Source organism: Haemaphysalis longicornis, unplaced genomic scaffold (assembly GCF_048455015.1).
Source record: "Haemaphysalis longicornis isolate Haplotype H1 unplaced genomic scaffold, Haemaphysalis longicornis Haplotype H1 scaffold_10, whole genome shotgun sequence".
In the NCBI taxonomy this organism is placed as follows: Eukaryota; Metazoa; Arthropoda; class Arachnida; order Ixodida; family Ixodidae; genus Haemaphysalis; species Haemaphysalis longicornis.
In genome coordinates this window covers 42,497,825-42,523,017 of record NW_027526204.1, presented here as the reverse complement: position 1 = coordinate 42,523,017, position 25,193 = coordinate 42,497,825, and the positions used below count along the sequence as shown (strand labels likewise).

At 47.9% G+C, this 25,193-nt stretch overlaps 1 long non-coding RNA gene across 1 annotated transcript in view; it reads left to right on the top strand.

The window, feature by feature from the left end:
• LOC144157710 (uncharacterized) overlaps nt 1–15,462 on the top strand; it is a 29,540-nt gene extending 14,078 nt beyond the window's left edge. The window contains exon 4 of the long non-coding RNA XR_013319835.1: nt 15,347–15,462. This is a non-coding gene — a long non-coding RNA (uncharacterized LOC144157710). The remainder of the gene's footprint in view (nt 1–15,346) is intronic.
• Nucleotides 15,463–25,193: the final 9,731 nt, after the last annotated feature.

The window sequence follows — 25,193 nt, the reverse complement described above, 5'->3', positions numbered from 1 at the left end:
GGTTGGACGAAATACACGAGGAAAGAAACCAGACAGGACGAGCGCTGACTATCAACTGACAATTTTTTTTTAACCGGTAAGACATATATGCATAAAAAACGTTGCAACGACGCATGCGCTAACATCTGTGCCAAACGAACACTGATAGCGAAAAAAGGGAAGAAACTAGTTTGCGCCTTGATAATGTCAACCACACGCAAGATAAGCCACTTCTTTATCATCTAAAGTAACAGATGTCTTACTAATGCACTCGTCGCCAAGCCTGTTTATATAGAGTGCCTTTATTATTTCGCGTTTTAGGTAATTCGAATGACGGAACAGTAAGACCGTTTTCTCAAATTGGGGCTGACATGAACGCGTAGGACACGAACGACAGTAATCAGACAAATGAGATGTTCGTGTGCCTTTCAAAAAATTGAAGTGCTTTCTCAAACGCACATTTACTCAACGGCCCGTTTGGCCAACGTAAACATGACAACAAGACAAAGGTATTTTAAAAACAACACCAACACTACATGGTATGTACTTGTTTTGTGCTTGACAGTGCAAATGTATGGACTATCTCAATTTGTCTCGTTTCTTTCTGGCTACTATGGCACAGACTTTACCTAGTTTATTTGGTGCTCATATGGAAACCTGCATCCCATATCTGGAAGCAACGTATTTTAATCTGTGAGTAGTACGGTGGATGTACGCAACTACAGCGAACTTTTTTGCTGATCTACTTTTTTTGCTCCGCTATGCTTGTCGCAGCCTTTTATCACTCTTACAAGCTTACTGCATGCTGACGCCAGCACACTGGTTGGAAAACCAGCTTCTTTTAGCTTTTTTACCTGTTCTTGGAAACTTGGGTATATTGAGTGTACGCACGATTTTGCCAATGCTGACCGAAAGCTGCAAAAAGATATAGAGTTTTTGAAAACGTTTCTGTGGCCGGAATTGTAGTTCTTCAAGGGTTTTACAGACCTGGGTGCAAATTTTCAGCAAACTGGGTAATTCTCTCCGAATTTTAACGAAAGGTTCAGAAATTGCATACAGAAATTTTTGATGGCTTCAAATTTGAAGTTAAGGCCCATACCCTTCTCTTAAAAACCTTCAAGACATCCACAGTTCTGCGGAGAATATCACGCCTTTCGGCTATCAATAAATATTCCTATACATATCTGAAAACTTTTTCCCCATCCCCGACAGACTTTATTCCACAGCATGATCAACTTTACTAAAAATATGTCACTTTATATGGGAGCTACTTTTGAACCGATGCATACACCAGATTTCTGCAAGAACACATCATCGTTGAAAACGACATACGTAGAGTTCAAATAGAACGAAAGCAGTTCAAGAAAGGACTCTACACTGATTCCATTACTGTTTAGAAAGGCCGATTCTTCATTGTCAACCTTAATACACTCTTCTACTGCAACCAAAACATTTTTCTTGAGCAGTGAGCAGTACATGTCTTCAACGTCAATGCTGAAAGACCAGATATGTGCAACTTGTTCGTTCTTTAGATATTCTATATTTGTTGGAGTTTTTTACAAGGAAAGGTTGGGCACGTTTTAAGGACAAGAGGCATCGTTGTATGTCTGCGGAAACATGGATCGGCCAGGTGGCTCTTTCAGACACCACAACCCGGAAGGGAATGTCGATTTTGTGTGTTTTTTGCAGTGCAGAACATCTCAAGATGAAGTTTCGGGGCTTTCTTAACAGACTGTGCTACATGTTTCAGATTCATCTCTTCAAGTAGGGACAAGGCGGGCTGTTTTCTTTCGGCCATTTTAACTTTTTTCCTTTTTGAAGTTCTTCTGTACAGCTTTCAGTGTCTTTTTGTGATACAGACCATCAGGTAACACAAACAAACACCCCTCCTTGTCAGAGACCATAGCCCCAGAGATAGCCGGAGGGATAAACCATAGCCCGAGAGATAAACCTGAAACGTGTAGCCCAGTCTGTTAAGAAAGCCCGGAAACGGCATCTTGAGATGTTCTGCGCTGCGAAAACACATAAAACCGACATTCTCTTCCGGGTTGTGGTGTCTGAGAGGGCCACCTGGCAGATTCATGTTTCCACATATTTACAAGGCTACCTCTCGTCCTTAAAACTTGCACAATCTTTCCTTGTAAAAAAACTCTGAAACAATTATAGTATATCTAAAGACCGAACAAGTTGCAAATATCGAGGCTTTCAGCATTGCCGTTGAATACATGTACTACTCACTGCCCCAGAAACATCTTTTGGTTGCAGTAGAAGAGTTTATTAAAGTTGACAATGACGAATTGACCTTTCGAAACAGTAATGGAATCAGTGTAGAGTCCTTCCTTGAACTGCTTTCGTTCTATTTGAACTCAACGTATGTCGTTTTCAACGATGATGTGTTCTTGCAGAAATATGGCTCATGCATCGGTTCAAAGGTAGCTCCCATATAAAGTGACATTTTGTTAGTAAAGTTGATCATGCTTGAAATGAAAGTCTGTCGGGGAGGGTGAGAGAAGTTTTCAGAAATGTATGACTATTTAGTGATTGTCGAAAACCGTGATATTCTACGCACAACAGTGGGTATCTTAAAGGTTTTTAAAAAGAAAGGTATGGGCCTTAAGTCGACCTTTAAAGTCATAAAAATCTGTATGCAATTTCTGGACCTTTCGTTAAAATTCGGAGTGAACCCCGTTTGCTGGAAATTTACCCAGGTCTGTAAAACCCTTGCTGAACTACAATTCTGGTCACAGCAAGATTGTCAAAAACTCTATAGCTTTTTCCAGCCTTCGGTCAGCATTGTCAAAATCTCTCCGCAAGTCTCCGACAGTAGGTAAAAAAGCCAAAAGAAGCTGGTTTTCCAACTAGTGCAGTGGCGTCAACATGCAGTAATCTTGTAAGTATGATAAAAGGCTGCGGCAAGCATAGCGCACAAAAAGAAGTAGATCAACAAAAAATGTTTGCTGTAGTTCCATACATCCACCATACCATTTACAGATTAAAAAAGGTTGCTTCCAGATATGGGGTGCAGGTTGCCATATCAGCACCAAATAAACTGGGTAACGTCTGGCCATAGTAGACAGAAAAAACGAGACAAAAATTCAGATAGTCCATACATTTGCACTGTCAACCCCAAGAACAAGTACATCAAGTGTAGTGTTCGTGTAGTTTATAAAATGCCTTTGTCTTTTTGTCATGTTTACGTTGGCCATACGGGCCGTTGTGTAAATGTGCGTTTAAGAGCACTTCAATTCTTTGAAAGGCACACCTACAGCTCATTTGACTGATCACTGTCGTTCGTGTCCTACGTGCTGATATCAGCCCCAATTCGAAAAAAACGGTCTTACTGTTCAGTCATTCTAATCAGCTAAAGCGCTATATAATAGAGGCGTTCTATATAAACAGGCTTGGTGACGAGTTCATTCGTAAGGCATCCGTTACTTTACATGATAAAGACGTGGCATATCTTGCTTGTGGTTGACATTATGATGGAGCAAACTAGTTTCTCTCTTTTTTTCGCTATCAGCGTAGGTTTGGCACAGATGTTAGCGCATGTGTCGTTTCAATGTTTTTTTACGTATATATGTCTTTCCGCTCAAATAAAATTGCCATTTGATAGCGCTCGTCTTGTCTGGTTCCTTTCCTTGTGTATTTCGTCCTACGGCGCTGTTTTTACATAATGTTTTTCTTCCGGCCTCGGTCGTCAACACTCTTTGGAGCTGGGCAACCCCTCGCGCCTCGGCGATTTCGTCTAGCATCTAATGGATGCCCAGGCTGGCATGTCTGTACATGTTGGTAGTCTCGGGTAGTGCGATAACCGTCTGGTACGCACGCTGATAATGACTTCGAGAATAATCTGCTCGCTCTACTCCAATCGATGAAACGCTACCACGTTCGTGATGCGGGATAAAACAAAATCTGCACAGGCCTGCTGAGGTTCTCGTCGCATTCTTCCTCCTTTTCAGTTGGATTCGTCTCCGCAGGAGCCGAATCGCGTTGGCCGCATTTCCCTCCACTCGCTTGAATGTGCATCATTTTTGCCGTGCTAGTCAATCAGCATACCGAGGAGGCATATGTTCTTTGCAGTTCGGATGCTGCTGCCACCGCCAGGGCATACCGTGATTTTCTCATGCTCCATTTTGTGTTTGCACGGCACCCTTGCCTTGGTCTATATATCAGGAGCTAGGGATTGCTATGCAAGCACTGGAGCCCCGTGGCCGCAAAGCTTTATTCGACTCCCTCTACTGCTAGCCGCAATGCAGTTTCGACGCAGGCGTCGCTGCCTCTTGTTACCCATAGCTTGTTGTCATCGGCATATATGATATATACGATGTCTTACAGCTCGCTCTGCCTCTTGGCTACTCAAATCAAGACGAACTTGAAAAGGATTGGTGGCATTACCGAGCCAGGCTGACGAAGTGGCTCAGTGGCTAAGGCGTTGTGCTGCTAAACACGAGGACGCGGGTTCGATTCCAGGCCCCGGTGGCCGCTTTTCTAATGAAGGCGAAAAGCATATACGCCCGTGTGTACGGTAATTCGGCGCACGTTAAGGATCCCCAGGGGGTCAAACTTAATCCGGAGGCCTGTCAGTAGGGCGTGCCTCACCACCTGTGTTGCCTGGGCGCGTTGAGTCCTACAATCAATCAATCATTACCGAGCCTTGGGGGTCTCTCGGCTACCCACTCTTCCGGCTTCCGTTTCGATGCCCCCTGACACGATCTCTGCCGTGCTTCCGGGTAGCGATTCATAATTCATGGTGTTGCCATCTATGATCTGACGTTTGAGCCGTATTATGGCATCCTGCGGGCTAAGGTGGTGTGGGGACACAACCGTGCTCTCTGGATACAGATCCTTGTTTTCTAGCTACTGCTGCCATCCAGCGAGCAGGACGTGATCCAGGACTTTGCACACGCAGGGCGTGAGCCAGAACGGGTGGAGGTCGTCCGTGCTCGGTGGCTTCTACGGTTTGGGGATAAGGATTATCTTTGATTTCTTCCATTCCTTGGGCAAGTATCCGGCCTCCAGGGTGCGTTGTAGTACGCTGTGAGGGATTCCACGGAGCAGTTGTCAGATTCCTCAGCGCTCAGTTCGAGACCTTGCCGGGCCCCGCTGCTCACTTGCTGTTGCGCTCGTGAAGGGCCGTGCTGAGCTATTCCACCTCTGTTTTTATGCCGTCTCGCGTTCGATCTTCTCCGTTACGGGTCGTGAGCTACTGTAGGCGTGGTGTGGATGTACAGGGCCATCCACTTTAGGCGCGAACATGGCGCAGCGTGGCTGCGCTCCGCTGACCACCAGCGTACAGGCCGTGGCCGCACATCGAAGCTAAGTGGCGCAGGCGCATAGGGGCTTGGAGGTGGGGCTTCGTGTCATCTGCGAGCGCCAGAGCGCGCCGTGCTTGCTTTGCTGTGAAGCACGCCTAACTTTCGCCATTATTGTAGCGTCTTAGCACGTCATGATCGCGTTGCGGTAAAGCATTAAAGCGTACTTCCCTCGCTGCGCCGCGTCCTGTAGTTTCTGCATAGAACAACTGAGCGCTTCCTTTTTTCAGGTCCATAGTCCCAGCTGAATACATGTATTGTTAAGGACGTTTCAGGACTGGTTTGGTTGGGGTTATAGGGTTTAACGGTGCAAAACGACTCATGCTACGAACATTCTGTAGAGAATGGCTATGGATTACCACCTCAGAATCTTTACTGTGCACTCATGCCACTCAGCACACGCGCGTTCTTCCATTTCGCTTCTTTCGAAAAGTGGCACCTGCCACTGTGATCAAAAATGGGCCTCCCGACTCAGTATATCCAAGCACCCTAACTACTGAGCCACCGTGGCGGGCCAGGTCAATTCCTAGTGGGTTTCTCAGGACTTACCGCACCCTAGAAATAAGGATGACCAAGGAACAAAGCTTTATATTCTGAGTGTGCTCTCTAAAGCGGACGGACGTATGACCGGGTATACCGTGCGAGCCGCTTTTTTAACAGCGGAGCTATTGTTCTTGGTCGTAAGTTCGCTTTTGCAGAAAAAATACCAAGAAAATCCCGACCGCTATTGCGCATGCGCTTCGCCGTAACCGCCAAGCATCCCCGACACGCGAAATGGATTTAGAGAAAATCAAAAGCTGCAAAAACTTCGAGGACCGAGAAAATGCCGATCTGTCGTGAGCGCATGCCTCGGGCAGACCGCCGAGTCCGCGGGTCGCGCAGCGGCTTTAGAAAAAAAACCTCCAGCGCTATCATCAACCGCTACCGCGCATGTAAAAAACTCCAGCTCTAATGCCAGTGATCTATTGCTAAAATGGGAAAGACATCTTGCTTGGGAGAGATCACCATGACCACCACATTCTCTTAAAGCCCTTATGGACTATTGGAGACACGGCCACGAGTGTGCCAATCCCTCCCGAGACGACTTGCAGACCCCGCCACGGCTGCCTCGGGTCGATGGCGAAGAGATGGTGGAAGAAGACAATGCTGAGGATGACGTTTCCTCCCCCACTCGCCGTGAAGAAGACGACGTCGTCTTTGATGCATATGACGACGATTACTAGCGGCGCAACATTCCAAAAAAAGCAATGATATCCAAACTTAACTTTCCCGAAAAGCTCACCCACAGCAGCTTCGGTATTCAAGTCGTGTGCGTGAGTGTGAGTGCAAGCTTCTTTAAATGATTGTTGAATGAAGTGTAACATGCTAAGTCGCACTTGAAGGCGGTTGCGGATTGCTCTATGGGACTTCGAATGTGATCAACCAACCCATATAAATCGACAGTAAACATCGCAAATATGAAAAGAAATCCGAATATGTTCAGTCCACAATGCAAGTGTTTGTTTATATGTAACCCATTGCGCATTGAAAACATATTGGTATTGGTGATTTTTGAGTACGTGGTGTTTGGTTAGGCAATGTGTTTGGGGATTGTAAAGAAAGGAATTCAGAAGTTGTGGACCTGAAGAACGGAGAAGCTGTTCCACAATATTTAGCATGAAACTGGTGACCACAGCTTCGGTACTCACGTAGGCATATTTCGAGGAATTGCGAGTCGTACTAGAAAGGAGGATACGTAGCAGATGGAAACAAAGGGAAGGGCCACTGTGTCCCACTAACTAGCTAGGTAGGCAGCGCTACGAACGGCATATACATTACAATGTAGCAGATTAGAGTGGGACCAGTCGAGGGGTCGGCCGGAGAGTAGGACGATTGTGCTGAGTGCGTGACCAGCTGGCTTGGCGACTGCTTGAGCTATCTCGACGATGCACAATATTCATATATACGAAAAAAGCCAACACACAGCGACACCAAAGTCGGGAGATCTAAACCCAGTCGCTGTGGCCGAAATTCCGCGGAGGCAAAATGCACAGACACCGTCGTTCGGCGTAATACCAGTGCATACTAAAAAAGTCCTGGTGGCCGAAGTAATACGTAGCCCTCCTCTGTAGCGTCTCTGATTAAACCAAAAAAGCCCAGTTCTGAGATGTTTGCAACGATGCATGCATTATTCTCTGACCGCGGACCTGAAAAGAGGAAGCATCCAGTTGTACGCAGAACTACACAACGCGGTGCAGTGAGAGAAGTTTGCTTTCCCGTAATGCGGTCGCGGCGTGCTAAGACGCTACACGCATGTCGACAGCTAGGCGTGCTTCACAGCAAAGCGAGCACGGCCCACTCCCGCGCTAGCAGACGACATAACGCCCCGCTTCCAAGCCCCTATCCGCCTACGCCGCGTAGCTTCGATGCGTGGCCGCGGCTTGTGCACTGGCATTCCGCGGAGTGCGGCCACGCTGCGCCGTGTTCGCACTTAAGTGGACGGCCCTGTACTTGTCGAGGAGTTTTCGTTTCACCGCATATTCCCTGTGTTCCGTCATCTCCCTAAAGGATCCATGAAAACAAAACACAAGTTTGGCTCATTGAAAAGACGGCCTCGTTAGAATCATACTGACACCAGTTTTAAAGTAAACTTCACTCAAATAAGGTATATAATTGGGAAGAAAGGGAATGGCATTGCGACCAACTAGCTCATTTTGCGCAACAGAACCTATGGTATCGTAACAAAATGGATCTGCGATTGGCAGAGGCCGGCAGTAGCAAACGCAAATTAGGTTGAGCCCTAAAGCTTACAGAACGAGCTTTTTGTGCTTAGATTTAGGGCACATTGTTTTTAAAGCAATATGAATGGTGGGACAAACAGTGGAAGCTACAAAAGCACATGTAAACAGAGAAGTACTAATGCGTACTGCTGTTGGTACTGCGCGTACTATCCTTGGTTCAGCTACACAGCACTGCGGGGCTTTGGGGTTGTCTCAGGCGACACTGGCCGATTGACGCAAGCAATGGCGTCTTACGCGACTATATTTGTCGAGCGAGGACTATGTTTCACGAAAAAATTATTTTCTCCAAGAACATCAACAAGCCAGGCCTAAATACGGTCAAAAACAAACGGCTTCCCACGGTATTGTGGCGCCATCTAGGTTCAGTAACGTTAACAAATGCGCGAGTACCTCGAAGCCAGCGCCGCTGTAAAGGATGGAGACACGATTTGAACGGTCCCGTGCCGCTGCAATTGGGTCAACGTGCTCAACGCGTTGTTCTTTTCGTTTCCCACGAGACCCAGCAACGCGAAACAGATAAGATGATGCAAACTTCACCAGTAAACTGCTTTGCGGCAATAATTTTAACGTGGGTTTGATACAATGACTTGCTTTGGCGGCGAGTGAGCGACCCAAAATGGCGGCGCCAGCGTATATGTGTCTCTATCCTGTACAGCCGACGCGTGAATCAAGGGACCCTAGGCTGCAGAGTGGTCAGTTCTCGTGAAGTCATTCCAGACCACGAAAACACACGCTTTAGCGGGAAGATGAAAATTTTAATGTAAATTGATTAATTTCTCAGTGAAGAAAACATCTTTTGTATCTGGACAACTGCTGAGGGCAATATAAAACACGAAATCTTTCGAATAAAACAAACTGGTATGTTGTCTTCATGCCACCTTTAGACAGGAATTTGGCTAGCCGTCTTTCTGTTCCGATTTAGTCTGTCGCGTCTAGCAAATTATTTACAGCCCCGTTTATTCTAGTCATTTACGGTTTTGACGGAACGAACACCCCGGCTGCCACCTTGACATGTTAGCGCTGGCGCTCTTGACGTCACTGTTCTCGTTGCACCATGGCTGGTCTGGACGCGCCAGCTGCATATAGCGCAAGCGTCAAGACCAGCTTTGGTAACATGAACAGGGGCCACAGGATATCAGCTTCAAACCTGGGACGTGATGATAAACGGAGCGGACACTTAGCGCCTTACTACACAACTGGAAAGCAAGGGTTGGCCCGCAGTGCCATGAAACGAAGAATGATAGGAGTAACAACTAGTGAAATAAAGCGAAATTCCTGAATCATCTAACAAACTGGAGCATACATATCATAGCTGAGATAACAAAAAAGAAATGGGCCGGGGCCTGCCATGTTGTTAGACAAAATAACTGATATACCTAAGGGTAACACAGTGGAAACCGAGAGACAGGTCTACAAGAAGGGGAAGGCCAATAACTCAGAGAAGGAAAGAAATAGGAAAATTTAGGGGAAAGAATAGACTCGAGCAGAGCAGGACGGGAGCGATTGGAGGTCAATGGCAGAGGCGTTCGTACAGCAGTGGACCTAAAAAGAATGCTGATGATGATGATGACGATGATGATACACATGGTGGAGCAGTGCACACCTACAGCAGACAGCGCCCTTGCTACGCATTAAAGCGCTGGTATTTTTTAACGCTAGATTTGAGGAAACTGGGATTGCTTTATGCAAACCGGCTGTATTGGCCAAACAATGCAGGTTCTCTGCTACTTCGTACAATAAACCGGAAGTGTTTCTGTTTTATAGTAAAGGATAAAACTACTTCAAGGTTTTGAGGGGGTTCCGTTTTGTCGCCCTTGAGCTTCGCGCATTATAAATGAATTGTGCCCCGTCGTTTTGCCTGCTAAAAGCGGCACCGAGCAGACCTGACAGTTGGTCGTTGGTACAAAGTCATTGCTGTTGACGACTGGCGTCCATCGATGTTTCAACTCGGCGTTCGCTTGGAAGCGATGCAGCTGAAACATGTCTCAATCACACTGTATAGTCGGCACGGGGTGTCGTAAATGCACGATACGACCAGAGAAAGGTCGCGGATAAAAGCGAAAAGCCAAGAAAATCGAAAAAAGGTCCCCGAGACCACGTTTATAAATGTAGTGTCGGTGACCTTTTCTTGCTTTCCATGGTATTTCCGCAACCTAAGACCACCAATACTGCCAAAATGACGTTGGCGCCTTTAACAGTATCGCAGCATAGCCTAAAGAACAGCCTAAAGGTCCAGAAAAATACACACGTCGACAAACCATCCTGTACGACGCAGCGGAGGACACTGCACTGAGCAATATTTAACAGACCAGCCCGCACAGGCGGCGCTGGGCCACCTAGACAACATGTTTGCGAGTATTTTCGTCCATGCCCAGATGGTTATGCAGACTAGTGTATACGATCTGCCGAACAAGCAACCCCGCTTGTATAGCATTTGCTCTCGAGTGAACCCATTTCCGGTGGACGCAGCAGGAACGCCATGGCAGTAGGTACGGAAGCTTAGAAAACAGGGGGAACTAGGCGTCTTAGGACACACCCGGAATAGAGCAGACTCGCGCGCGCGCGCGTCCTCCTCCGCTTTCGCCGCACCGTGTTAGGAACGCTAAACATGAAGGAGCAGGAGCGCCACCTTGCCAATGCGCGAGGAACACTGAAAATTGTTTTTCATTGTTATTGTGAAGCGGCACCGCCAGGCCAGCTGTACTCGGGCCAGCACGCGGAAAGGCTAGCTAGCGGGGAAGGGCACGAGAGGAGCAACAGGAATCGGGCTGTTATGGCGTTATGAATAAGCTCGCGCTATTGGCAATCTTATGTAAGTGGTGTTGGCAAAGGGGAAAGCGGAAATAAAAAAATTTGAGAGCATTTTAGGGCCGCAGAAGAGAGGCCCGCAAAAGACCCCTAACAAAACATCTAATAGTAAACGCAATGACAGTTCATTGTTAATTGTACTTCAGTGATCATAGTCCAGGTTAATACGTTAGTGGCGGCCTGTGTTCACCGGATAAAACCAGTTGTCTGGTAGTCTGCCCGCCCTACAAAACCCATAACCTCGAGCGAACGTCTGCGTAAGCGTTCTGGGTGTCAAATGCAGCAAGCGAACATGGACCGCCTGTTTCTCGTCAGGTGACGTGGTTGTCGTCAAGCTGTCACATTGTGGGCTTGAGGTGCTGTGGCACGAACGAAGATCAAGTCAGCACCAATACGAACGTCCCTGTACTCGCCGAGGTTCAGTTCCGCACTCAAAACGTTGGACTTAGAAGGCCGCTGCCTGCTAGTTCGTAGTGCTGCTACTTCTAATCGAAATTCGAATGCCCGCGCTACTTGTAACCAGCGTTAGATGTGACCAGCTCCTTTCAAATGTTCTGAGTTTTCAGGAAATTGATTCCACTAAGCGTAACGCGTTGTATATACCCGCACAATCTACAGCGTTACTCTAGTAGCCTTGAGAGGTGTATGTAGATTGGAACACTGTAAGAAGTCAGAGACAGATGACGTCGACACCTTGTCTGCGGAACGACGTCTGCATGGACAAGAGCTGTGGTGTGCAACACTGACCAAATGTTCTCACCTAAGCTATGTACTGCACAAGCAAAACAGAGGGTTAGACGCCAGTTTGTTTTCGACTGAACTATCCACGATGTTCCTTCCACCCTGCTCTGCTTCTTGGCAGTTGGGCAGCTGGCACCTCTGAATAAAAAAATTTTGCTCGATTCTGAGCACGCACGCCATGGGGACAGTAACATCCTTTCGTTCAAATCGAAGTGCTAACGTCGCCGTTTCGGACCAAGCGCTCCAACCAGTTGGCATATGCCAAGCATCGAGTGATTCTTCATCAAGGTTCATTCTAACGCAAACATAGGCGGCCTGTTTCCCTACCGCGTCGTTTCTGCAGCACACCATAACAATGCGCTCGACCACTGAGGACACCGGAAAGGTCAGATGGGACCGTCTCAAGTCCGCGTTTAAATTTCCTTCCAGCTCAACAGACATGCCATCGGAAAGCGCATGGAACGTATAGCCTCGCATGCACGCCCACTCATTCCCTCTACTCCCAACACGTGAACGCAACAAGTAAAAGACACCGTCTTTCTTAGAAGTAAAAGACACCGTCTGAAATGTCACTCTGAAAGCTCTTTGGGCTGAACAAATCACGTCGGCGTTACAAGCGTGCAAGTTGCTCTTCTTCCGGGAGGGATTTGCAGGTACTCGACGGTCTGGAACCTGAGGCGGCAACGGCAGCCGCAGCGGCTTTGTGTAGTTCTCGTGCTCGTTAGCGCTTATATTCCGGCCGACGCTTCTTCATTTCCCGCTCTTCGTCCTACAAGAGAACGACATGCGTTCTGCTTTCAGTGAGTTAAAACGTGGAAGGATTCAAGCTTTATTCTGGCGGGAAAACACGTAGATCTCCGTTTCCATTCCCCGTTGTAGGTATATTACTGTTTCTGTGACACACCAACCCAGACTCAAACCGCTCCATTACGGACGACACTGTACACAGCACTTTGAGTCACGAGACATCCTCGTTTAAATCTCCCACCAGCATAACAGGCCTGTTGCATGAATCCCAGCTGTGCCCGCACGCCGCCGTCCTTCCACCCAGACCTGCGCCCACATATACTTGTAATCGGTGATGGGTGCATAGTTAGGCGTGAAATACAACGGTGAAAATGTCGCTGGGAAAGCATTTCAACCTTTAGAAATGTGATGGGCTAACGCTGGCTTTGCAGCCGTCGAAATTTCTCTTCAAACCAGTGAGATGGGAGGTACTGGGCCATGCAGAATTTGAGGCTAAATGCGGTGGCAGCATTCTCGGCAGCGGCGGCTTTCGGTTGCTTATACACCCTTGCGCGCTTCTGTTATTCTCCACAATAATACGCCGATCGCGCAGCTTGTGAAAGAGGCATCGCTGGTGGCATGGGGAATAAAAGTTCTGAAAGAAGCGTCGGAGGTGGCGAGGAGGAGCCCCGCAGCGGCGCTGAGTAAATCGGCTTCAGTGGAATAAAAACTGGGGGACGAGACATAATCTGCTCCGCAGTAAAAAAATCGTGTACTTTCACTCTGTGAGGAAGGAGGATCAGCGAAAGTGGGCACAGGCAAAGAAGCCCACGAAACAAACACCAAGTAAATAGTGTGTTTTTCAAGGCACCCACATTAAATTTAATTGTGCAGATAGTTTTTTTTTAACTCTGGCTTCGCCTTACGATTCAAATTTGTTAACGCAACTATTCCGATGCGACTTAGTTTTGACGCTTTGGCTTCTAATTTCGAAACTTGGCGGTGCCGTTCTCTGTCAAGAGTCCGCGGTCGCTTGACCGTGCGGAGCGGTAGTGGGAGCAGCTGCTATCTCTCCTGCGAGATAGCAGCTGCAGGGCACCCTGCGAGGATGGGTTCAGGAAGTTGCGTATGCCTGACACCTTCGGGTAGACGAGAATGCTCGGCTTAGAACAGATCTCGTCCTTGTTTACTAGTCAAAGTTTAAGCACTTTCCATTCAAGCGATGCCCTGTTAGAACAGATCACCTGTTAAAGCCAAACCAGTGTCATAACTAACCCGTTTAAGAGCCTCGTGAGAGGAAGGTAGCACAGTATTCGCCGAGGAGCGCCATATGCTGCTGTCCGTTCTGTGCGGCCTTACTTGAAGTATTCGCTGACAGCCCGTTTGTACTGTATTCGATGACGGCCCGTTGAGACTGGTGCCTAAAGCGTTTATTCTGGCACGTTATTCTGGTCTCGGCTACCGCCCCCTTAGTTCAGGCCTAGAGATCTGGTGTATTGATCATCCAGCCTGCGGGGCACCCGACACTCACTACCATTCTCTCTGGGAACGCCCCGGAGACCCGTACCTCACCCGTTCCCTCCCCTCACCTCTGGGAGCAGATGGTGCGTGACCCGGGGGAATCAGGCCAAGTCCGGACCACCTCCACGGCCCTGGCGGTCGCGGTGGCCCTGTGGGCCTCCTCCCCAACCCCAATATCTGATCCCGATGGCTGAAAAACATGTATTCCATCCTTCCTTCTTTCGTCATAGGTGTGATGTAGCGGTATGTTTCTTTGTAAACTGTGCAGCGACCCTCGGCTACTTCGGGGTCTTCTACTTGAAGTCCTGATGGTAGTATTTTGCGCCAATACATTTAATCACAAGAAATAACAATACCAGATCACGCCACCTGTTAAGATATATTTTCCTGCGTCGGCCAATAACAGTGCTTTCATACGGATGTTTGGCACTGGCATAATATTGTGAAGTCCACTGCACATGCCCTTAATTTTCCAGTACAAGCGGAGCACAGGTCGCTCAATCGCTCGATTCCTCCGGAAGCTGCCACTACTTGTAAGTGTCGACCAGAATGATTATCTTTTAGTTCAAGTCCTCGCCAACCTGAGAACTATCAGCTACAGGTGCATTTTGGTCGAGAATCATAGCGATGCGGGAGTCGCCTACAGTCCACCCATCACGGTGCGGACATACGAGGCATCCATGCCTACCATAACGGTACCGTTCAGGTCCAACCAATGCGGAGCGTAATTTTCCTTTCGCGGCAATGGTAGCGCTGGATGGCTCCTCGGTACCAGCGAAAGAAATGTCTAACCCTTCTAACATGTCGCCTTGCACGAGGGTCAGCCTCCTGTGTGAGAAAAATTCCTACGACGACACACCCACGCTTTTCGAACGCGATGAAAAGCAGCTAAAAGAAGGCAGGACCTCGGCACCGGAAGCTAGGGAATGCACAAAGGTCTCAGCAGAGCAGTCACTTCCAGGCTACCGTCACTCATTCTTTACCGCTCCGTACTCCCAACGCCGGCATGTATCAGGCGTCTCTGTAATGAGACGTACTATCATATGTCCAAAGATCATCCTTTGGCGGGACGATGACTTTGCTTCCGGGGAGAGGGGCTTCTTCAGCTTCCACTTTGCATAAAGCAGGATGTCTTAATAGGCCATCTTCACCTACTACTTGACAAAGATTACGATTCTTCTGGCGCGGCCATTTAATGGCATCATGTGTCCACAGCCCATAAGAGCACGCATATCCCACACTGCTTTTATTTCTAGGTTATTCAGCGGTGCTTAAATCTTTTGTGTTGTGTTTAGAGTATGAATATTTGTCTCCTCAGCCAACTTCCATTTTGACTAAAGCGTTACCAGAAGATGTCTCACAGGCCATAAATGGCAAGAGGCTGTTTAATTTTCTTCTGTGATAGGATAGTTGACAACGAATTAGGTACCTTTCTTGTCATTAGAGTGTTTACTGACCATTCGCTCCTCTCTCTCTTAGTTGTGCAACGACCCACTATACGCCAACACGAGCTACGACTCGCAATACGACGCCGAATTTTCGTTCAACAAGGCAAAGAAAAGGTTTTTTACTTACGACAGCATTAGGGCCTTTCGAAACAAGGTAAGCAACCTACAACCCTGGTGGTGGTAAATATTCAATAAAACAATCGCTGGCTCCGTAACGGTACATGCCCAGAGAAACTGAGGTGACGTAGAATATTGACAAAAAGGTATGACCTCCGAGGGGCTGTAGATATTTAAAACAAAATCATGAAGTTCGAAAAGCATTTTCCGAAAAGCTGTCGTTTTTGTTGCCCTCTCAAGAAAACAGACGCCAAAGTAAGGAGTAGATATTAAACACGTGGGATCCGAATATAATTGAACACTAGACTCCAAGCAGCAGCCCCATGCGCTTTTTTCTTTATTGGTGCTATCTCGCCACGCTCCCAATGTTACAAAAAAAGTTCTGGGCCTCATTGTTGTTCCTATCTTCGTGCAACATAACCGCTTGGGGGTTTGGCCTAGAGTCAGGAGCTTATAAAGGGCTAACGTGCCGGCGTCAAGAATTCATAATCTGTAAATTAGAAACCTAGAAGTTGTACAATATCTCCTACCGCGAGGAACCCGCACATGATGGCACATGAGCACAACAGGTGGACACCGGCCGCACAGAACGCAAATTCTAGGGAAGTTGTGGCACGTGTAAGTCTGCATGATGTCGTAATTCGCTCCGCAAGATAACGAAAGGAAAGCATATAAAAAGGCGTGCGCAGCTGCAGCAGGAAATGTGCCAGTGGTAGTTATTTGGAGCAAAATACAAAGAACCTGAAGCGAAGGCAGAGAGGTGGTTACGATGTGGTAGCAAAACAATCATTAATACGTATGACCAGGATTTCGCCATCAAAGTGCGTAAGAAAACCTAAGTGCCAGGAATAAAGTTTTTCACGCTACTGGACTTATACTCTTTGAACGATAACGACCATTGCAGTGACCCGCAGACTTTACTGCTGCGAAAATAAGCCTCGACAACAACGACGCATTCAGGGCCGGCAGAATCAGGTTTCGGTCACGTTTGGAGCGGTTTCCCGGCCCGGCTAACGCCTGTTTCAGCAGAGCCGTGAGCGATGGCACGTGAGCACAACAGGTGGACACCGGTCGCACAGAACACTAATTCTAGGCAAGTTGTGGCGCGTGTAAGTGTGCATGCTTTCGTAATTCGCTCCGCAAGATAACGAAAGGAAAGCATGTAAAAGGGTGCAAACAGCTGCAGCAGGAAATGAGCCAGTGGTAGTCCTTTGGGCCAGAATACAAAGAACCTAAAGTGAAGACAGAGAGGCAGTTACGATGTTGCAGCAAAGCAATCATTAATGCGTATGGCCAGGCATTCGCCATCAATGTTGCGAAGCAAACCTATGTGCCCCGAATAACTTTTTGCCCGCTACTGGACTTATACACTTTGAACGATAAAGACCATTGCAGTGACCCGCAGACTTTACTGCTGTGAAAATAAGCCTCGACAACAACGACGCATTCAGGGCCGGCAGAATCGCGTCGCGGTCACGTTGGGAGCGGTTTCCCGGCCTGGCTAACACCTGTTTCAGCAGAAGTCGCCCATCAAGCCTGCAAACAAAACAAACAGGCTAGCTCGTAGACATGAATACTTGCTGCTATAAAACAACGGGTGCTTCAGAGACGTGGAGGACGACTAGCAAAACATTGGGGAGCCAGAGGAAAATAATCACGCAGGTGATTGAAGCGGTGATAAAAAAAGGTAGCACTGCGCTTTTATGTGCACGCCCTGCATCAATGCACGAAACTCGTCATAAGTGGCTTCGTTGTAATCATGGTGGCTGCACTCATAAGTGGTGGGATCTCTGGGAGAGTTCGTTTCGCTTCGGTTTATATTCCCTTTTCCTTCAAGCCGCGATGTACTTGATTGGGGAAGGTGATGGCCTCTTTAGCGGGTGGGTGTGCGACCCGCGAAGTACCCTGTGGAAGAAGTGATGCCATGCCTTGCCAAAAATCAACAGCAGAACACATTCTCTGGCGAAAATAAAAATGAAACAACCGAGCACAAAGAGGACACTCCGATCAATGGATTCGCATGCACGCACAAGCACGCACGCACCCGCACACACACACACGCGCACACACACACGCGCACCCACACGCACCCACTTGCATGCGCGCACACACACGCACATGCGTGCACGCGCGCACACACACACGCACGCACACACACATGCACACACACGCACATATTGCACGCACACACACGCACAGAAACGTGTACACACACACGCACACGCACACTCCCTCGCGCCCACACCCAACACTGAGAGAAAGCCATGGTTCATGTTGAAGGGTTGACTGGGAGAGTTGGCATTTGCAGGAGTTTCCGTTCGTCGTTGGGGTGGCCATAGAGCCCCCAAAAGGGAGCGTTCCATTGAACATGAGGCGCTCCATGACAGTGCGTACGCATGTTTCAATGGCGCGTTCAATCATACTCTGAACCCATGTCATGATGTTGCTCTCTAGTTGTGCTAGGCGTGCTGAAAGTATCGCCTCATAATCAGGCTGGGGTTGTGGCTGCTGAGAAGTTTCCAGAACGTGGTTACTACTTTCACTGGATATTGCACTGCGTGGGGATTGAGGCGCTTCCTTGTGAGAGTGGAGTGTCGGCTGAGTTCTTGCTGATGTAGTGGACGCAAGCGGAGGCGACTGTTCCGGGGGTGCGTGTCCTAAAGATCTTTCTTGGCCGCACCTTTTCCCGTTAGTGCTCTTGACTGCGTCCGCAAAACTAGGCGTGCCCTCTCCGCGATCTGCAAGCGTCCCTAGACATTTTTCGGAGGGTGTTGAATGCGCGCTGCTTTTAAAGCTTTAGCGGCACTGTGCCTGACAGCCACCATTTTTGAGCGTCCTTTAAGTTATGACGAAAGTAGGTGGGCCTTGGTCTGTTTTCGGTCCTGAGCGTTGGTTTCGTTTAACGTCGGCTGGCGATTTCCGGGTGGTTAGTTTTTGGTTGTTCTCTATGCGCTCGGGACAATTTCGGGCCGTAGCTAGATGGCTCCCACCGCAATTCCTGCATTTCGGTGTGTTGTTGGGACATTCTCCACTGCTGTCAAGCTGTTTGCCTCTGCATTTTTGACAACGCGGTTTGTCTACATTGGGACATTGTTCTTTCCCATGTCCCAACTTGTGACAGGTCTGGCAAGCATAGACTGTTGGCTTGAAATGGAAAACTCGAATCGTAAACGATTTGAGTCCGATCTTGAAAGGAAGGCTTCTTCCCTGAAAGGTTACCGGCGCCGTGAATTTTTCACCAATAGGGCGAGCGCTGATGATTTCGCACTTTCGCCAGTGTAGGTTCTCCTTAAGCTCGGTAGCTGTCATTCCGCCCGTGTTGTGAATGATGCCCCGCATCTGGTTTCTCGTTATGGCTTCGTAAGCTTGAAACTGTGTGGATTTTCTACTAAGAGGAAGTTGCGTTATGGTGAGAAGGGCGTCTCGTACTCCGCAGTCGTCCGTATCCACGACTATTTGGTTGATTCTGTCGAGATACCGGATCAGAATGCGCGGATCACTATTCCATTCTGGCGTTGTTGAGGAAACCTTCACGTGCTTCGAAACTGCCGCGTCGTGTAGAATGAACTTCTCTTCCACAATTCTGCACGGGTCTTGAGGTTTTAGAATAACAGTACACCCGCCAGTCGCGCGGCATTCTTCGACTAGGCCAGGTTGACTGCGCGCCGGTTTATGGCGTTGGTAAGTGACTTCCTGACATTTTTCTTCGTTTTGGTCAAGTGGATCTGCTGAATCTGAATCCCAATCGTATGAGTTGTAGTCAGCTGTCTCGTCATGACAATTAGGGCCGCGGCGGACCACGTTAGGTTGTTGTCCACGCCCAATTCGGGTGCCTCCATGCCGAACGAAAGGTTTAGGCCTAGACGCGGACCCCGCGTTCAGTGAGGAAAGCGTCCCCCGGGATCGTTTCTGGCCGTGTGCTGCAGTTGGCAGAATGCGTACGTTAGATGTGAGCGAAGCATCGCAGTTGCCGTCGCTGTCTTGTGGGAGCTCAGTAGCGGAGAGAGGAGGGAAAGGGTTCTCGTGCATGCGCAGTGGTGTGCGCATGACAGCGACTGAATCTGCCGCTGGAACGACCGTTGCCAGTGCCGTACTTGTCGGTGCGCCTAGCATGGCGTCTTCGTCAGTCGAGATACTGCGAAGCTGCAGGTCTATGTCCTCCGAAGTTGGGGCGTTGGATACAACTTCGGTGGGATCCATGGTTGTAGGAGGTTCGACGGAGACCGGGTATGCAGGCCCAGGGCACACAAGTCTGGTTAAATTTGCCGTAGTCGACGGAGCTTGGGTAGGACGCGTCGGCTTCGCTCGGCAACCTAGTGGCGAGTCTCAAACCACCCGTGTGATGTTCCCACAGCAGCTGCTCTACAAAGCTCAGTGAACCGGCAACAGCAGTGCTTCTTTTGCCGCTCAGGAGCGCACTCTTCAAAAGCCTGTGATACCGAAGAACTCTGCCTTTCGTGCAAAAAGGAGATTCTCGACAAATCTGGACGATGCTTCCGTTGTCTCAAGATGGTTCACTTGGGGAGACATTGCAGAAGCCAGCTAAGATGTGGCACGCGCACGACAAGGCCCTCAAGACCCGTGTGCCCCGCAGAGAGCACTAACAACGACATGGAGAGCGTGACTTTTGCACCGGTCAACCTTGTAGCGAAACAAGCAGGCTCCGTCGTGCTTCTGCAAACTCTCTCAGACACAATGCCAAGGGCGACAACATCGGGGCGCTACCAAGTTCTCTACGATGGAGGAAGCCAGCGGAGCTTCATTAAAGCCAGTGCTTCCGAAACACTCGTTTGCCGACCGCTGGGCGAGGAAACGTTACCGTAGGCGTGTTCGGAGGTAAAATATGCGGAAAACAATGAGAAAGATGCGAATATTTTTGCTCGCTGCCAACAACAAACGTCCGATCAGTATCCAAGCCCTGGAAGTGGACACAATATGCACTGCAAATATTCCCGTGCCAGGAGAGAGAGCTTTAGATGAAATAAAAAAGATGCACCTAGATACGCAGCCTCTGTCTGTACAAGGAGTGAAGGACAAGCAGATTGCGGTCTTCATCGGCTGTGACTATTACTGGGAGCTTGTAACCGGCACGGTAAAACCTGTGCACGGAAAGCTGAAAGCCGTGGAGACCAGACTAGGATGGACTGTACATTCATATTTTCTTTAGCAGCCGATGTCATTCAGTGTGCCAGTGTTGTTGTGCTGCGATCGTCCGTCGAAGATGGAGTGGTCTCAAAACTTTTCCCTCATTGCTGCAATGTTGAAGGCATGAGAGTCAAGACCCAAGACGGACGAGTGACGGACAGCGATTCGGTGTTGCCGACGTCAGAGCGCAACGCCCCGATTAAAGTCAACCGGACATCTGCGCAAGCACACCAACCACTATGGAAAATTAATCGAATAGATTTTCGCGCTACGTCCAGTCTTGTCCTTATCACAGCGACTTTTAAGCCTCGATTTTAATCCGTGAAAAATCACTACCCAACGGCAGACCGACTATCGCAAATATCCGATGTGTATGAACGATGCGCTCATATGAGCTGACACTCATAAGGTAACAATAAAGAAGGAAAAAGAAACAAACATCCTCCAAGAAGCTTCCGCGGACTTTTGTGAACCGGCCAGTAATGACCCTGTTGTAGACGCCCACCTAAAACAAGGAATGTCTCCGCGGGAAAAACCCCTGAGCTCGCACCACGGAACCCTAAAAGTGCTGAGGCCTCGGTGCAACAAACAGCTGGACATCTCTTTGTTCCAAAAACGGGGCATCGGTCACGTCATTGTGGAACACCAATGCACCGTCGAGACTTCAAATCCTACTGTAAATCTGCGCGAACGAGTTTCTCCAACCCCATCCCAGTGGAGAACACGCGCAGAAAAAATGGTGAAAGCTCAAGACAGAAGATTTTAAACCGAGCCCAAAGTGAAACGTCAAGTACAAATTTACGGGTGGCAGAAAATGAACACAGGAGAAGAAAGGAAAATGCCGAGAAGTTTGTGATCAAAAGAAAAGCATGCAAAAACTTCCCTCCCTCGAAGGATGGACCCCTTCAAACAAAGTTTACCCTGCCCAGCAGCTTCCCATGCCTCAGAAACCGTTATCACTCCTACCTTCACCGAACGAGTGACATCAAGGATGGAGAGGTTAGGTAGTGGAAACACCGATGGCAATGAAGACGCTGTTTTGACTTTACGCAACTGATGCCAGCTGCTGCACATCCTACCAAACTTAGGCAACAAGACAACACAGTGCTATTCATTGGAAGACGTTACCCAGAATAGCTCTGTCGTTTAGCGAAAACTGATCGGCGCACGCAATGGGCACCGTTAGGGTCTACTCAACGTTTGACCAGTGATGCCACAGTGTAGAGATACATACAGCTACTGCATTCATTGGATGTCACCTAGCGTCATCTATCGGTATGACAGACTGCTGTGACTTCCTCGTGTTCACTCCTTCTAGCAGACGACGCTGATCATCATCATTCTCATCATGCTCCTCACAAGCTGTCCCATGCTCTCGTGGCTGCGCCGGCTCGCACCCACTTTCTCCAGATTCCATTAAAGCCTCAGTCTTTTCGAACGTGTCGCTCCCTTTCCAGTGCTTCGCGCCGGAGCTGGAAGACCCAGAGTCCAACACGGCATCCCACTTCCTAGAACAAGTCATCAGAAGTACCTTGGCGTTACCTTTACCGACGATCTCAGATATGATGCCCACGTTTATAACATTAGAACAACTGCGTTCAAACGGGAATTTTTTCTGGGACGATGCCTTCGCCTAGCTCCTTCTGAAATTAAACTGTTAGCCTACAATACGTACGTGAGACCTGTTCTTGAATATCCCAACATTTTTTGGTTCCCGAACACCAAAAAAAAACATTGCGAAGCTAGACGGCCTTCAAAGAAGAGCCATTTGATTCGTTTATGACAAGTTTGGGCAAACGAACTCACCAACTGAAATGTTTGTAGAAGCAGGTATGGTAACGCTGCTAAAACAAGCAAGACTAGCGCGCCTATGATTCATGTACCAGCTACGCCATAAGCAAAGCAATATCAACGCCTCCAAATACATTACAGTTAAACAAGCAAGACCCACGCGTCAACAGCACCCCGAAATGCTACAAGAATACGCATTCCGCACGTAATGTTTCAAAGGCTCGTTCGTCCCAGCAGCAATAAGGGAATGGGACAGACTAGCAGCCATGATTACTAAGAGCAATTCTTTAAAGATATTTTCATCTCTTGTTTAAGAACATATGCGTTCTGAACCCTAACAAGCGCTATTGTAGTCATCTTTGCAAAAATCGATTGTTTTAGACTCTGTAATTCTTACTGTTTGACACTGTAATCACTTGGATGTAGTACAATTATTGTGTTAAAACTTGGCCAGAACTCGTTTGAATTTGGTTGTTGGAAATTGTGAGAACTTGGTGGCATCAATGTAACGCGTATCCTAAACGATGTATTACTTACGGATGATTTTATTGTGTGCTTTTATTGTGTGCTTTTCCGACGTCCTTTCTGCGAAAATTCTGACAGGGTATTGGCAGTATTTTTAAATAAATAAATAAAATGTACTCAAGGCCAAATCTACACGTCTAAGTCCGGTGTAAATGTTCATATTTGTCAACATTGTTGAAGAAGTGATATTTGCAGTGTTCCTTTATTTAAAAATCATGGATGCTTGATTTTGGCGACAGCAAATCCTGTTTTACACCCACTCCCGTAAACGCTGGCCGTTGTTACCTGGGCTCCAGGCGGCACTTGAGAAATCACACGGCAACAACAACAAACGTTTCCACTAAATAGGTTCCACGTTCTGCTTGGAACGCTCGTGGAGTTGAACAACGTGATTCTATGAACGCTGAAGTATGACGCCTCGATTCATGCGCGTCTCTGCCGTACTGCAGCGCTGGCATCGAGGAACCCGCCTGTAGCAGAATAACGTGGTAAATTTAAATTGACTTGAGCACACCTTTAGTCTGTTTACCTACGGAGTAGCATGAGAGGTGAGAGGGAAAGCAAACGGAGGCATTTACTTGGCAAATATCGACGAAGACTATCGTCTTTCGTCGAAATTTTTAACAAAAGGAGCAGACACGCGGCCATTTTTCAGTTTAAACGTGAGTAGCGAAGCCGAGAAAGAACTTCCGGATAGGCAATGATGCCACATACCACAACGAGCTTTCGAACGGAAGCGAAAACCGTCGACCGAAGCGCGAGTCTACTTCTATGCTGCCCCCAGAAGACAGCCTTGTGTTTGCTATTGGAAAGTTTAAGGGCTTATTTTAAATTATAGAGAAAAATTATGGCGCAGCAGTGACTATATTAAATGAAAAGTTTAAATGACAAATTAAACAGGCATTTTGTGTAATTTGAAGGACCGAAATATAAATTTTCGTAGGTCCTTTCCTACGACGCTTTGGTTTACACACGCACAGGCCATGACCAGTGAAGCGAATTATTCCCCGTTTAGGTATACGGTTATTGGTTAGCTAAAAGCCCCTCTACTGCTGACGCTCCGGTTGCGCTAAGCGAGACGTCGGGAGCAGAGCAGGCCTCCAAAAGCAATCGGATAAAACTCTATAGTAAGTAGAGACCCTTACTCCCGTTCGGCGCACTTCATTCTCAGAAACTGGTAACGTTAAGCACATTTCTGTCCATTTACCGCGTGCTGACATTGCGCATTTGTTCTCGACAATTCCCCTTTTCTTACGCTTCGTTTCCTAATTGCGCATTATGGTTGGGGTCACACTTTTCACAAGTGTTATTTCCTTCCCTGTGTATCGCCGTAGATTATATCTTCTAGACATATATTTCTTTTAAAATAGGGAAAGAAACATGGTGCCTCAAATCTCTCAACATTATAACTTTGCATTCTGGTTTTTTTTACAGCATTTTTATGTAAAAAGGATTTTGATTCGCACGTCAAGGGCTTTGCCTGTGACTTTCTTCTTTCGTGCACAGACGCCTGTACCCTTTACCCGAATGTATTGTCTTTCATTCCAGCTGTGTAAATTCAAGAAGGACTTAGCGACCATCCCGTTCAACTTAGCCGTGGCGAACATCGAGCACGAAGACAGCACAGGCCAGTGCGGACACGGGGCCTTTTATCGCCTGCGCTTCCTCAAGAGGCTCGCGGCGTTCTTTAGGGACAACTTCACCTCGCCGGATGCCCTGGGCGATTGTCTCAGACTGCACTGAACCGAGAGGGCCGAAAGTCTGAGAGCCCCTCACCCCTTCCACCCACAAATCTTAATCATAAGGTAGACCTTCTGGGCAAAATTTTGCATGCTGTATTTTGTTTGCGGTGTATAGTAGCTCGAGTGTTTCGCAAGAAACTGTCTGTACTGATGGTCGAAATCGTTAGGTGACATAATTTTTCATAAAATTCGCCGGAAACTTGCTGTTTACGTGGTCCTTTGTAGTCCTCTTGAGACACCGGAGTCGTACTGGTGAAGTGTTACTGAAGACTGGGCAGGCGTTTACTGCACATTGCTTATGGTGGGAAATTTACAGAGAAACTTTATTTTCTAATGCCAACAACATTGCATTTAATTTCGAAAGGTGACATTCGGTCTCCAAATATTTGTTGAATGATCGACAACCTGATGGGCTTACGTATATAAATACCTTGGCGTGGTTCCCTACTTACATCATAGCGTAATATAATTCAATTATTACCTAAGGTGTCATAAAATTCGGCTACCTTCAACCCACTCCAAAAACCACACCAAAAGAATCCCCTTTAATGTTTAACT